Source organism: Silurus meridionalis, chromosome 17 (assembly GCF_014805685.1).
Source record: "Silurus meridionalis isolate SWU-2019-XX chromosome 17, ASM1480568v1, whole genome shotgun sequence".
Taxonomy (NCBI): Eukaryota; Metazoa; Chordata; class Actinopteri; order Siluriformes; family Siluridae; genus Silurus; species Silurus meridionalis.
Window position 1 is genome coordinate 9,526,166 of NC_060900.1, and position 15,112 is coordinate 9,541,277.

Below are 15,112 nucleotides of genomic sequence, written 5' to 3' on the forward strand. Positions count from 1 at the left end.
GCAACATAGAATCAAAACAAATGGGATAAACCGATACTCATCCTCTGTTCACCAGAATAAGAATCTGGCATGAACTTCTCCAGGGGAGCCTCTTTGCTATGTTGCATGTCTAACAATGAAGTATCACTTGTGATGGTCTGCAGCTTATTTACATTTTAGGTGCCAGTAGACCATAAATTTAGTCGCATGTTTCTTTAACATTTGACCCAGATGGGATTCGAACCCACAATCCTCAGCTCCGAAGGCTGATGCCTTATCCATTAGGCCACTGGGCCAGTAAAGGAAACATGTGGGTGGTGCAACAACAGAACAATATTTTGTTAGCAAGACGTTTTTGAGGGTCATAGGAATTTGCTAGGCTATATTAAGCTGCAGAGTAAGTTAAACAAGATCGTAAAAAAGAAAAAAGACACCAGCCAGGAGTCAAAGCCAGGTCACAAGAATGGGAATCTTTCACAATACCACTACACCACTAGTGTTTTCGCCACCTTCAATCTGGTTAATATTTAGCAACACATGACAAGACTCTGCATCAGCATGATTGGACTACACCACTGATGCTTCTTTAACTTGTTGTGTTTCCTCTGACGCAACAGCTGAGCAAGATCCTGAGTGCAAGAGCTTTTAGATGGATTTGGAATTTTCTAGGTTAATTGCCCTGCAAAACATGGCAACATAGAATCAAAACAAATGGGATAAACCGATGCTCATCCTCTGTTCACCAGAATAAGAATCTGGCATGAACTTCTCCAGGGGAACCTCTTTGCTATGTTGCATGTCTAACAATGAAGTATCACTTGTGATGGTCTGCAGCTTATTTACATTTTAGGTGCCAGTTGACCATAAATTTAGTTGCATGTTTCTTTAACATTTGACCCAGATGGGATTCGAACCCACAATCCTCAGCTCCGAAGGCTGATGCCTTATCCATTAGGCCACTGGGCCAGTAAAGGAAACATGTGGGTGGTGCAACAACAGAACAATATTTTGTTAGCAAGACGTTTTTGAGGGTCATAGGAATTTGCTAGGCTATATTAAGCTGCAGAGTAAGTTAAACAAGATCGTAAAAAAAAAAGACACCAGCCAGGAGTCAAAGCCAGGTCACAAGAATGGGAATCTTTCACAATACCACTACACCACTAGTGTTTTCGCCACCTTCAATCTGGTTAATATTTAGCAACACATGACAAGACTCTGCATCAGCATGATTGGACTACACCACTGATGCTTCTTTAACTTGTTGTGTTTCCTCTAAAGCAACAGCTGAGCAAGATCCTGAGTGCAAGAGCTTTTAGATGGATTTGGAATTTTCTAGGTTAATTGCCCTGCAAAACATGGCAACATAGAATCAAAACAAATGGGATAAACCGATGCTCATCCTCTGTTCACAAGAATCTGGCATGAACTTCTCCAGGGGAACCTCTTTGCTATGTTGCATGTCTAACAATGAAGTATCACTTGTGATGGTCTGCAGGTGATTTACATTTTAGGTGCCAGTTGACCATGAATTTAGTTGCATGCTTCTTTAACATTTGACCCAGATGGGATTCGAACCCACAATCCTCAGCTCCAAAGGCTGATGCCTTATCCATTAGGCCACTAAAGGAAACATGTGGGTGGTGCAACAACAGAACAATATTTTGTTAGCAAGACGTTTTTGAGGGTCATAGGAATTTGCTAGGCTATATTAGGCTGCAGAGTAAGTTAAACAAGATCGTAAAAAAAAAAGACACCAGCCAGGAGTCAAAGCCAGGTCACAAGAATGGGAATCTTTCACAATACCACTACACCACTAGTGTTTTCGCCACCTTCAATCTGATTAATATTTAGCAACACATGACAAGACTCTGCATCAGCATGATTGGACTACACCACTGATGCTTCTTTAACTTGTTGTGTTTCCTCTGACGCAACAGCTGAGCAAGATCCTGAGTGCAAGAGCTTTTAGATGGATTTGGAATTTTCTAGGTTAATTGCCCTGCAAAACATGGCAACATAGAATCAAAACAAATGGGATAAACCGATGCTCATCCTCTGTTCACCAGAATAAGAATCTGGCATGAACTTCTCCAGGGGAACCTCTTTGCTATGTTGCATGTCTAACAATGAAGTATCACTTGTGATGGTCTGCAGCTTATTTACATTTTAGGTGCCAGTAGACCATAAATTTAGTCGCATGTTTCTTTAACATTTGACCCAGATGGGATTCGAACCCACAATCCTCAGCTCCGAAGGCTGATGCCTTAGCCATTAGGCCACTGGGCCAATAAAGGAAACGTGTGGGTGGTGCAACAACAGAACAATATTTTGTTAGCAAGACGTTTTTGAGGGTCTTAGGAATTTGCTAGGCTATATTTAAAAAGACACCAGCCAGGAGTCAAAGCCAGGTCACAAGAATGGGAATCTTTCACAATACCACTACACCACTAGTGTTTTCGCCACCTTCAATCTGGTTAATATTTAGCAACACATGACAAGACTCTGCATCAGCATGATTGGACTACACCACTGATGCTTCTTTAACTTGTTGTGTTTCCTCTGACGCAACAGCTGAGCAAGATCCTGAGTGCAAGAGCTTTTAGATGGATTTGGAATTTTCTAGGTAAATTGCCCTGCAAAACATGGCAACATAGAATCAAAACAAATGGGATAAACCGATACTCATCCTCTGTTCACCAGAATAAGAATCTGGCATGAACTTCTCCAGTGGAACCTCTTTGCTATGTTGCATGTCTAACAATGAAGTATCACTTGTGATGGTCTGCAGCTTATTTACATTTTAGGTGCCAGTTGACCATAAATTTACTTGCATGCTTCTTTAACATTTGACCCAGATGGGATTGAACCCACAATCCTCAGCTCAAGGCTGATGCCTTATCCATTAGGCCACTGGGCCAGTAAAGAAAAAACATGTGGGTGGTGCAACAACAGAACAATATTTTGTTAGCAAGACGTTTTTGAGGGTCATAGGAATTTGCTAGGCTATATTAAGCTGCAGAGTAAGTTATACAAGATCGTAACAAAGAAAAAAGACACCAGCCAGGAGTCAAAGCCAGGTCACAAGAATGGGAATCTTTCACAATACCACTGCACCACTAGTGTTTTCGCCACCTTCAATCTGGTTAATATTTAGCAACACATGACAAGACTCTGCATCAGCATGATTGGACTACACCACTGATGCTTCTTTAACTTGTTGTGTTTCCTCTGACGCAACAGCTGAGCAAGATCCTGAGTGCAAGAGCTTTTAGATGGATTTGGAATTTTCTAGGTTAATTGCCCTGCAAAACATGGCAACATAGAATCAAAACAAATGGGATAAACCAATGCTCATCCTCTGTTCACCAGAATAAGAATCTGGCATGAACTTCTCCAGGGGAACCTCTTTGCTATGTTGCATGTCTAACAATGAAGTATCACTTGTGATGGTCTGCAGGTGATTTACATTTTAGGTGCCAGTTGACCATAAATTTACTTGCATGCTTCTTTAACATTTGACCCAGATGGGATTCGAACCCACAATCCTCAGCTCCGAAGGCTGATGCCTTATCCATTAGGCCACTGGGCCAGTAAAGAAAAAAAGTGTGGGTGGTGCAACAACGGAACAATATTTTGTTAGCAAGACGTTTTTGAGGGTCATAGGAATTTGCTAGGCTATATTAAGCTGCAGAGTAAGTTAAACAAGATCGTAAAAAAAAAAAAAAGACACCAGCCAGGAGTCAAAGCCAGGTCACAAGAATGGGAATCTTTCACAATACCACTGCACCACTAGTGTTTTCGCCACCTTCAATCTGGTTAATATTTAGCAACACATGACAAGACTCTGCATCAGCATGATTGGACTACACCACTGATGCTTCTTTAACTTGTTGTGTTTCCTCTGACGCAACAGCTGAGCAAGATCCTGAGTGCAAGAGCTTTTAGATGGATTTGGAATTTTCTAGGTAAATTGCCCTGCAAAACATGGCAACATAGAATCAAAACAAATGGGATAAACCGATACTCATCCTCTGTTCACCAGAATAAGAATCTGGCATGAACTTCTCCAGTGGAACCTCTTTGCTATGTTGCATGTCTAACAATGAAGTATCACTTGTGATGGTCTGCAGCTTATTTACATTTTAGGTGCCAGTTGACCATAAATTTAGTTGCATGCTTCTTTAACATTTGACCCAGATGGGATTCGAACCCACAATCCTCAGCTCCGAAGGCTGATGCCTTATCCATTAGGCCACTGGGCCAGTAAAGGAAACATGTGGGTGGTGCAACAACAGAACAATATTTTGTTAGCAAGACGTTTTTGAGGGTCATAGGAATTTGCTAGGCTATATTAAGCTGCAGAGTAAGTTAAACAAGATCGTAAAAAAGAAAAAAGACACCAGCCAGGAGTCAAAGCCAGGTCACAAGAATGGGAATCTTTCACAATACCACTGCACCACTAGTGTTTTCGCCACCTTCAATCTGGTTAATATTTAGCAACACATGACAAGACTCTGCATCAGCATGATTGGACTACACGACTGATGCTTCTTTAACTTGTTGTGTTTCCTCTGACGCAACAGCTGAGCAAGATCCTGAGTGCAAGAGCTTTTAGATGAATTTGGAATTTTCTAGGTTAATTGCCCTGCAAAACATGGCAACATAGAATCAAAACAAATGGGATAAACCATTGCTCATCCTCTGTTCACCAGAATAAGAATCTGGCATGAACTTCTCCAGGGGAACCTCTTTGCTATGTTGCATGTCTAACAATGAAGTATCACTTGTGATGGTCTGCAGGTGATTTACATTTTAGGTGCCAGTTGACCATAAATTTACTTGCATGCTTCTTTAACATTTGACCCAGATGGGATTTGAACCCACAATCCTCAGCTCTGAAGGCTGATGCCTTATCCATTAGGCCACTGGGCCAGTAAAGGAAACATGTGGGTGGTGCAACAACAGAACAATATTTTGTTAGCAAGACGTTTTTGAGGGTCATAGGAATTTGCTAGGCTATATTAAGCTGCAGAGTAAGTTAAACAAGATCGTAAAAAAAAAAAAAGACACCAGCCAGGAGTCCAAGCCAGGTCACAAGAATGGGAATCTTTCACAATACCACTGCACCACTAGTGTTTTCGCCACCTTCAATCTGGTTAATATTTAGCAACACATGACAAGACTCTGCATCAGCATGATTGGACTACACGACTGATGCTTCTTTAACTTGTTGTGTTTCCTCTAAAGCAACAGCTGAGCAAGATCCTGAGTGCAAGAGCTTTTAGATGGATTTGGAATTTTCTAGGTTAATTGCCCTGCAAAACATGGCAACATAGAATCAAAACAAATGGGATAAACCGATGCTCATCCTCTGTTCACAAGAATATGGCATGAACTTCTCCAGGGGAAACTCTTTGCTATGTTGCATGTCTAACAATGAAGTATCACTTGTGATGGTCTGCAGGTGATTTACATTTTAGGTGCCAGTTGACCATGAATTTAGTTGCATGTTTCTTTAACATTTGACCCAGATGGGATTCGAACCCACAATCCTCAGCTCCGAAGGCTGATGCCTTATCCATTAGGCCACTGGGCCAGTAAAGGAAACATGTGGGTGGTGCAACAACAGAACAATATTTTGTTAGCAAGACGTTTTTGAGGGTCATAGGAATTTGCTAAGCTATATTAAGCTGCAGAGTAAGTTAAACAAGATCGTAAAAAAGAAAAAAGACACCAGCCAGGAGTCAAAGCCAGGTCACAAGAATGGGAATCTTTCACAATACCACTGCACCACTAGTGTTTTCGCCACCTTCAATCTGGTTAATATTTAGCAACACATGACAAGACTCTGCATCAGCATGATTGGACTACACCACTGATGCTTCTTTAACTTGTTGTGTTTCCTCTGACGCAACAGCTGAGCAAGATCCTGAGTGCAAGAGCTTTTAGATGGATTTGGAATTTTCTAGGTAAATTGCCCTGCAAAACATGGCAACATAGAATCAAAACAAATGGGATAAACCGATACTCATCCTCTGTTCACCAGAATAAGAATCTGGCATGAACTTCTCCAGGGGAGCCTCTTTGCTATGTTGCATGTCTAACAATGAAGTATCACTTGTGATGGTCTGCAGCTTATTTACATTTTAGGTGCCAGTAGACCATAAATTTAGTCGCATGTTTCTTTAACATTTGACCCAGATGGGATTCGAACCCACAATCCCCAGCTCCGAAGGCTGATGCCTTATCCATTAGGCCACTGGGCCAGTAAAGGAAACATGTGGGTGGTGCAACAACAGAACAATATTTTGTTAGCAAGACGTTTTTGAGGGTCATAGGAATTTGCTAGGCTATATTAAGCTGCAGAGTAAGTTAAACAAGATCGTAAAAAAAAAAAAAGACACCAGCCAGGAGTCAAAGCCAGGTCACAAGAATGGGAATCTTTCACAATACCACTGCACCACTAGTGTTTTCGCCACCTTCAATCTGGTTAATATTTAGCAACACATGACAAGACTCTGCATCAGCATGATTGGACTACACGACTGATGCTTCTTTAACTTGTTGTTTTTCCTCTAAAGCAACAGCTGAGCAAGATCCTGAGTGCAAGAGCTTTTAGATGGATTTGGAATTTTCTAGGTTAATTGCCCTGCAAAACATGGCAACATAGAATCAAAACAAATGGGATAAACCGATGCTCATCCTCTGTTCACCAGAATAAGAATCTGGCATGAACTTCTCCAGGGGAACCTCTTTGCTATGTTGCATGTCTAACAAACAAGTATCACTTGTGATGGTCTGCAGGTGATTTACATTTCAGGTGCCAGTTGACCATGAATTTAGCTGCATGCTTCTTTAACATTTGACCCAGATGGGATTCGAACCCACAATCCTCAGCTCCGAAGGCTGATGCCTTAGCCATTAGGCCACTGGGCCAATAAAGGAAACGTGTGGGTGGTGCAACAACAGAACAATATTTTGTTAGCAAGACGTTTTTGAGGGTCTTAGGAATTTGCTAGGCTATATTTAAAAAGACACCAGCCAGGAGTCAAAGCCAGGTCACAAGAATGGGAATCTTTCACAATACCACTACACCACTAGTGTTTTCGCCACCTTCAATCTGGTTAATATTTAGCAACACATGACAAGACTCTGCATCAGCATGATTGGACTACACCACTGATGCTTCTTTAACTTGTTGTGTTTCCTCTGACGCAACAGCTGAGCAAGATCCTGAGTGCAAGAGCTTTTAGATGGATTTGGAATTTTCTAGGTAAATTGCCCTGCAAAACATGGCAACATAGAATCAAAACAAATGGGATAAACCGATGCTCATCCTCTGTTCACAAGAATAAGAATCTGGCATGAACTTCTCCAGGGGAACCTCTTTGCTATGTTGCATGTCTAACAATGAAGTATCACTTGTGATGGTCTGCAGGTGATTTACATTTTAGGTGCCAGTTGACCATGAATTTAGTTGCATGCTTCTTTAACATTTGACCCAGATGGGATTCGAACCCACAATCCTCAGCTCCAAAGGCTGATGCCTTATCCATTAGGCCACTAAAGGAAACATGTGGGTGGTGCAACAACAGAACAATATTTTGTTAGCAAGACGTTTTTGAGGGTCATAGGAATTTGCTAGGCTATATTAGGCTGCAGAGTAAGTTAAACAAGATCGTAAAAAAAAAAAAGACACCAGCCAGGAGTCAAAGCCAGGTCACAAGAATGGGAATCTTTCACAATACCACTACACCACTAGTGTTTTCGCCACCTTCAATCTGATTAATATTTAGCAACACATGACAAGACTGTGCATCAGCATGATTGGACTACACTACTGATGCTTCTTTAACTTGTTGTGTTTCCTCTGACGCAACAGCTGAGCAAAATCCTGAGTGCAAGAGCTTTTAGATGGATTTGGAATTTTCTAGGTTAATTGCCCTGCAAAACATGGCAACATAGAATCAAAACAAATGGGATAAACCGATACTTATCCTCTGTTCACCAGAATAAGAATCTGGCATGAACTTCTCCAGTGGAACCTCTTTGCTATGTTGCATGTCTAACAATGAAGTATCACTTGTGATGGTCTGCAGCTTATTTACATTTTAGGTGCCAGTAGACCATAAATTTAGTCGCATGTTTCTTTAACATTTGACCGAGATGGGATTCGAACCCACAACCCTCAGCTCCGAAGGGTGATGCCTTAGCCATTAGGCCACTGGGCCAATAAAGGAAACATGTGGGTGGTGCAACAACAGAACAATATTTTGTTAGCAAGACGTTTTTGAGGGTCTTAGGAATTTGCTAGGCTATATTAAAGAAGACACCAGCCAGGAGTCAAAGCCAGGTCACAAGAATGGGAATCTTTCACAATACCACTACACCACTAGTGTTTTCGCCACCTTCAATCTGGTTAATATTTAGCAACACATGACAAGACTCTGCATCAGCATGATTGGACTACACCACTGATGCTTCTTTAACTTGTTGTGTTTCCTCTGACGCAACAGCTGAGCAAGATCCTGAGTGCAAGAGCTTTTAGATGGATTTGGAATTTTCTAGGTAAATTGCCCTGCAAAACATGGCAACATAGAATCAAAACAAATGGGATAAACCGATGCTCATCCTCTGTTCACAAGAATCTGGCATGAACTTCTCCAGGGGAACCTCTTTGCTATGTTGCATGTCTAACAATGAAGTATCACTTGTGATGGTCTGCAGGTGATTTACATTTTAGGTGCCAGTAGACCATAAATTTAGTCGCATGTTTCTTTAACATTTGACCCAGATGGGATTCGAACCCACAATCCTCAGCTCCAAAGGCTGATGCCTTATCCATTAGGCCACTAAAGGAAACATGTGGGTGGTGCAACAACAGAACAATATTTTGTTAGCAATACGTTTTTGAGGGTCATAGGAATTTGCTAGGCTATATTAGGCTGCAGAGTAAGTTAAACAAGATCGTAAAAAAAAAAAAAGACACCAGCCAGGAGTCAACGCCAGGTCACAAGAATGGGAATCTTTCACAATACCACTACACCACTAGTGTTTTCGCCACCTTCAATCTGATTAATATTTAGCAACACATGACAAGACTGTGCATCAGCATGATTGGACTACACCACTGATGCTTCTTTAACTTGTTGTGTTTCCTCTGACGCAACAGCTGAGCAAAATCCTGAGTGCAAGAGCTTTTAGATGGATTTGGAATTTTCTAGGTTAATTGCCCTGCAAAACATGGCAACATAGAATCAAAACAAATGGGATAAACCGATACTTATCCTCTGTTCACCAGAATAAGAATCTGGCATGAACTTCTCCAGTGGAACCTCTTTGCTATGTTGCATGTCTAACAATGAAGTATCACTTGTGATGGTCTGCAGCTTATTTACATTTTAGGTGCCAGTAGACCATAAATTTAGTCGCATGTTTCTTTAACATTTGACCCAGATGGGATTCGAACCCACAACCCTCAGCTCCGAAGGGTGATGCCTTAGCTATTAGGCCACTGGGCCAATAAAGGAAACATGTGGGTGGTGCAACAACAGAACAATATTTTGTTAGCAAGACGTTTTTGAGGGTCTTAGGAATTTGCTAGGCTATATTAAAGAAGACACCAGCCAGGAGTCAAAGCCAGGTCACAAGAATGGGAATCTTTCACAATACCACTACACCACTAGTGTTTTCGCCACCTTCAATCTGGTTAATATTTAGCAACACATGACAAGACTCTGCATCAGCATGATTGGACTACACCACTGATGCTTCTTTAACTTGTTGTGTTTCCTCTGACGCAACAGCTGAGCAAGATCCTGAGTGCAATAGCTTTTAGATGGATTTGGAATTTTCTAGGTAAATTGCCCTGCAAAACATGGCAACATAGAATCAAAACAAATGGGATAAACCGATACTCATCCTCTGTTCACCAGAATAAGAATCTGGCATGAACTTCTCCAGTGGAACCTCTTTGCTATGTTGCATGTCTAACAATGAAGTATCACTTGTGATGGTCTGCAGCTTATTTACATTTTAGGTGCCAGTAGACCATAAATTTAATTGCATGTTTCTTTAACATTTGACCCAGATGGGATTCGAACCCACAATCCTCAGCTCCGAAGGCTGATGCCTTATCCATTAGGCCACTGGGCCAGTAAAGGAAACATGTGGGTGTTGCAACAACAGAACAATATTTTGTTAGCAAGACATTTTTGAGGGTCATAGGAATTTGCTAGGCTATATTAAGCTGCAGAGTAAGTTAAACAAGATCGTAAAAAAAAAAAAAAGTCACCAGCCAGGAGTCAAAGCCAGGTCACAAGAATGGGAATCTTTCACAATACCACTACACCACTAGTGTTTTCGCCACCTTCAATCTGGTTAATATTTAGCAACACATGACAAGACTCTGCATCAGCATGATTGGACTACACCACTGATGCTTCTTTAACTTGTTGTGTTTCCTCTGACGCAACAACTGAGCAAGATCCTGAGTGCAAGAGCATTTAAGTCCAAATCTTTTTTTATTGATGCACTCAAACAGAAAGACACTTAGGCAAGAGAGACAATGGAACAGTGGTTAATTTAGTCCACCAACATAAAATTTGTCTCTCTCTTCCCAAGTTATACATATAATCACAATCATGAATGTGAGCATCATGAACAGGAGAAAGAAAGAAAAAAAAAGAAAACAAAATAAAAACAAAAGATTTGCACCTAAGTACATTGACCCTCTCAAAGATATATGTTCTCCTTTTTCCTTTCTACATCTGCCAAGAAGTCAGGGGCAAGGGGAAGAGCTCAAAAAGGCTAAATAAAGAGAACAGGATTTTATTTTTTTCCCGTTCCTCTTTCTCTTAAATACAATAAGAATGGTTGCCAGGTGGTGTAAAACGTTTCTGTAATACCATGTAATGTAAATCCGATCTTTTCTATTTGAATAAATTGCGACAGGTCATGTATCCAACGAGAATAACTGGGTGGGTGAGGATTCTTCCAATTCAGCAATATAAGTCTCTTTGCTACTATAAAACAAAAGGCGAGCATGTTTGACTGTAAGGATGACAAGGAGGGATATGTGGGGTTGAGTCCAAATAATGCCATTAGGGGACATGGTTTAATATCTAAAATGAAGTATTCAGAGTTTGATTTAAAAATTGATGTACAGAAAGAGGTCAAGGCTGGGCAAAGCCTAAAAGTATGATAAAGAGTAGCCGGAGCCTGCCAACACCGATCACAAGTTGGATCCAAACCAGGGTTAATTTTAGATAGTTTGGTCTTTGTCCAGTACACTCTATGCAACAATTTAAACTGTATTTACAAATGACAGGCACATATAGAAGAGGGTTGACACGACCGAGGGCCTTGGACCATTCCTCATCCGTGAAATTATAATTGAGGTCCGATTCCCAGTTACTCTTTATTTTAGAAAGGGATGAAGAGCCTGACTGGACAATGAATGAAAAAATAGTTTTATAAATATTAGAGACAGCACCCTTACAAAGTTTTGTGTCTAAAACTTGATCAATCTCTTGTTTAGGAGGTGGGTGCGAGAAATGAGAGGATGTGTTCCTTACAAAATCACGAATTTGGAGATATCGGAAAAAATGAGTTTTAGGGAGGTTGAATTTTTCTGACAGGTAGGAAAAAGTGACAAATGTATTCTCCTGAAAAAGATCATTAATGTTTACAATGCCCCTTCTAAACCACAGTGCAAAGGATCCGTCCAAAATAGAGGGTAGAAAGGACGGGTTTTTTTATATAGGAGACAGACCTGATGCTGCCTGGAATGTTTTCTAAATTGTTTCCAGATTTTAAGGCTTTGTAGAACTAAAGGATTGAAGGAGTAATTGAATGTCTTCAACGCTAATGAAGAGCATAACAAAGCATGCAGAGGCACATGAGTACAGGGACTACATTCTATCTCAACCCATGCCGGAACCCATTGGCACAGGCCATAATCTGACTGGCTCCAGTAGAGAATACTATAGATATTTGCTGCCCAGTAATATATTAAAAAGTAAGGGAGTGCACATCCACCTAGTATTTTGGGCTGTTGAAGAAACGATTTTTGGATCCTTATTGAGCCTCCGTTCCAGATATTATTAGATACTGCTTAATCTAAGGTCTTAAAAAATGTTTTTGGTAGAAAAATTGGAATACTTTGAAACAGGAAAAGAAATTTGGGAAAAATATTCATCTTTATACTATTGATTCTACCTGCCAGAGAGAGTGGAAGGGTCGTCCATTTGGCAAGATCTTGCTTGGTTTTCTCTAACAATGCAATAAAATTATGCTTAAATAAGTCACCATACATCTGTGTTATTGTTACTCCCAAGTGTCTGAAGTTGTCCGAGGCTAATTTAAATGGTAATGTTGATATTGGAATAGATCTTGCAGAAGAATTAATTGGAAAAAGCTCACTCTTATGCAAGTTTAATTTATAGCCAGAGACACCACTAAACTGATTCAAAATATCTAAGACGTGGGGAAGAGACGATTCTGGATCTGAAACATACACCACTATGTCATCCGCATAAAGAGAAACCTTTTGTTCATTTCCTGCTCTAATAATACCAGTAATATTGTGGTTATTACGAAGAGAGATCGCGAGAGGAGCTAAAGCAAACAGAAGAGGGGATAGTGGGCAACCCTGTCTGGTGCCACGGTAAAGAGTAAAATAACCTGAGCTAACACCGAGGAATATAAAAGTTTTACCCAGGACACAAATCTATCACCAAATCCAAATTTTTCTTAAGTAAAAAATAAATAGTCCCACTCAACCCGATCGAATGCCTTCTCTGCATCGAGAGAAACCAAGGCCTCAGGCAAAGAAGAGTCAGATGAAGTGTAAATTATATTCATCAACCGTCTGATATTACAAAAACCCTGTCTATTTTTAATAAAGCCGGTCTGGTCTGGGTGAATGATGTCTTGGATAACAGTTTCTAATCTAAGAAAGAGAACTTTTGCCAGAATTTTTACATCTACATTGAGGAGTGAGATTGGGCGGTACGATCCACACTCCAACGGATTCTTATCGGGCTTTAATAGGAGAGAAATTGACGCCTGACGTAAAGAGGGGGGTAGGTAATCGTCCTTTAGAGACTCTTCAAAGACCGAGAGGAGCAGTGGGGAAAGCTGAGGGGAAGCTTTTTAAAAAACTCTGTCGGGAATCTGTCTGGGCCCGGAGATTTTCCACTCTGCATTTGTGATATAGATTCGCGATCAATATGGGGGGCGTTAAGATTATCAAAAAAACTACTGAGAGCATTAGGGTCCTTAAAAGATTCTGACTGATATAATGAGGAATAAAAAGATTTGAATTCGTTATTAATTTCCTGAGGATCTGTTAAAATACTACCTTCTTGGGTCCGGATTTGGGTAATAATATTTTTTGCAGTCTTAAGTCTAAGTTGTAGTGCCAGTGCTTTACCCGGTTTATCGCCAAACTCGTAGAAATGGTGTCGCGATTTAAGCAAAAGCTGTTCAGCTTTAGCGGTGGAAAGAAGGTTAAATTCAGATTGCAAAAAGACCCTTTCATTATATAACGGAGTTGGGTGACTCGCATAATCCTGATCTAACATGCCAATTTGCTCAGAGAGTTCGAGGAGCCTCTTATTACGGAGTCTCTTGATATGAGTAGAGTGAGAAATAACTTCTCCACGTAAATAAGCTTTGAGTGTTTCCCAAGGTAAAGATGAAGAGACTCCCTCTGTTGAATTAATTTCAAGAAATGTAGAGATCTTTTCTGAGAGAAACTGAACAAAGTGGTTATCTGACAAAAGTAATACATTCATTTTCCAAGGATATAAGGACCTATAGCAGCCAGGGAGAGCCAATTCAAGAGTTACTGGAGCATGATCGGAGATAATTATACTTTCATAAGAGGAAGACTTTACTGAAGGGATGAATTTACTGTCAAACGTGTATACGTGTGGTGAGCTGGACAGAAAAAAGGAAAAGACTCTAGAAAGGGGGTTCAGAAAACACACTTCTGTTACTCCGTACAACTCTAAGAGAGAGTTAATTATTCTCGAAGATCGGGATGGGAGAGCTGATTTTGGAGATGACCTGTCCAAAACAGTGTTTAGAACACAGTTAAAGTCACCTCCCATAATTAGTTGATAAAGATTTAAGTCTGGAAGTTTAGAGAAAAGCTTACTAAAAAAGTCTGGATTATCCCAGTTAGGCGCATAAATGCTTGCCAAAGTAACTTGGCAATTATAAAGGGAGCCCGAGACAATCACATACCTACCATTGGGATCGGAAATAACATTTGAGGGGCTAAACGGGGTATTCTTATTGATTAGGATGGCGGTACCTCTAGCTTTACAATTATATCCCGAATGAAAGACCTGTCCCACCCAGGACCTGAGCAAGCTTTTGTGGCGAGAGATCTTTAAATGAGTTTCCTGTAAAAAACATATGTTGGCTTTTAGGTTGTTTAAATGAGAAAATACTTTTACACTCTTTACTTTATCATTTAAGCCTTTGACATTCCAACTAATCATTTTAACCCTGCCCCCAGTAGCTTGGTGCATATCAGGCATTTTTAGTCAACAAAGGTAAACAAAAATAAAAGCATAAACAAGCCCTATCCCTCCGAACATCCAGAGTGGACATAGGGTCCAACACCCATAGCTACTACAAACCTAACTGGAAACAGTCAGATACAAAAGAAAACAACTAACAAGTTCCTTCAATTATTGGCTGCCCTTTCGGCAGTGCTCTGTGAACTGAATTACGATATGTACAAGTTATTATCAGCAGTGTGTTACACATGACTAAATTAACGTGGCCTTATGTAACAAATGCAGACAGAATACTAAATTTTACTCTTATTTTTCCTTTTATTTTTTTTCCTTCTACTTTACTTTATAAGCTTCGGGTAAATTCTGCTTGTCAGGCCTTGTTCGCTGTAGTCTTGATGGAAGCAGTGAAAAAATCCATCGCTACCCGCGGAGCGTGGAAAACATGTCGCTGTCCCTGAAAGTCGACGCAAAGTTTAGCGGGATGCCCATGACTGCGAAGAGAAGCTTTCACGTCCTTAAACTCAGCACAGCGCCTCACCACCTCAGCCAACATGTCCGTAAAAATACGAATCACCGCCCCGTTGAATTCTAGAGAGCCC

At 40.5% G+C, this 15,112-nt stretch overlaps 9 non-coding genes across 9 annotated transcripts; all 9 read right to left on the reverse strand.

Moving 5' to 3' along the window:
• Window positions 1-202: 202 nt before the first annotated feature.
• trnar-ucg lies at window positions 203-275 on the reverse strand. The gene has a single exon. It is a non-coding gene; the product is annotated as a tRNA-Arg (tRNA).
• Window positions 276-872: 597 nt separating this feature from the next.
• Window positions 873-945, reverse strand: trnar-ucg. The gene has a single exon. It is a non-coding gene; the product is annotated as a tRNA-Arg (tRNA).
• A 1,247-nt stretch (window positions 946-2,192) lies between these two features.
• Window positions 2,193-2,265, reverse strand: trnar-ucg. The gene has a single exon. It is a non-coding gene; the product is annotated as a tRNA-Arg (tRNA).
• A 1,230-nt stretch (window positions 2,266-3,495) lies between these two features.
• Window positions 3,496-3,568, reverse strand: trnar-ucg. Its single transcript has one exon. It is a non-coding gene; the product is annotated as a tRNA-Arg (tRNA).
• Window positions 3,569-4,168: 600 nt separating this feature from the next.
• Window positions 4,169-4,241, reverse strand: trnar-ucg. Its single transcript has one exon. It is a non-coding gene; the product is annotated as a tRNA-Arg (tRNA).
• Window positions 4,242-5,502: 1,261 nt separating this feature from the next.
• Window positions 5,503-5,575, reverse strand: trnar-ucg. Its single transcript has one exon. It is a non-coding gene; the product is annotated as a tRNA-Arg (tRNA).
• A 597-nt stretch (window positions 5,576-6,172) lies between these two features.
• trnar-ucg lies at window positions 6,173-6,245 on the reverse strand. The gene has a single exon. It is a non-coding gene; the product is annotated as a tRNA-Arg (tRNA).
• A 597-nt stretch (window positions 6,246-6,842) lies between these two features.
• Window positions 6,843-6,915, reverse strand: trnar-ucg. Its single transcript has one exon. It is a non-coding gene; the product is annotated as a tRNA-Arg (tRNA).
• Window positions 6,916-10,061: 3,146 nt separating this feature from the next.
• On the reverse strand, window positions 10,062-10,134 carry trnar-ucg. The gene has a single exon. It is a non-coding gene; the product is annotated as a tRNA-Arg (tRNA).
• Window positions 10,135-15,112: the final 4,978 nt, after the last annotated feature.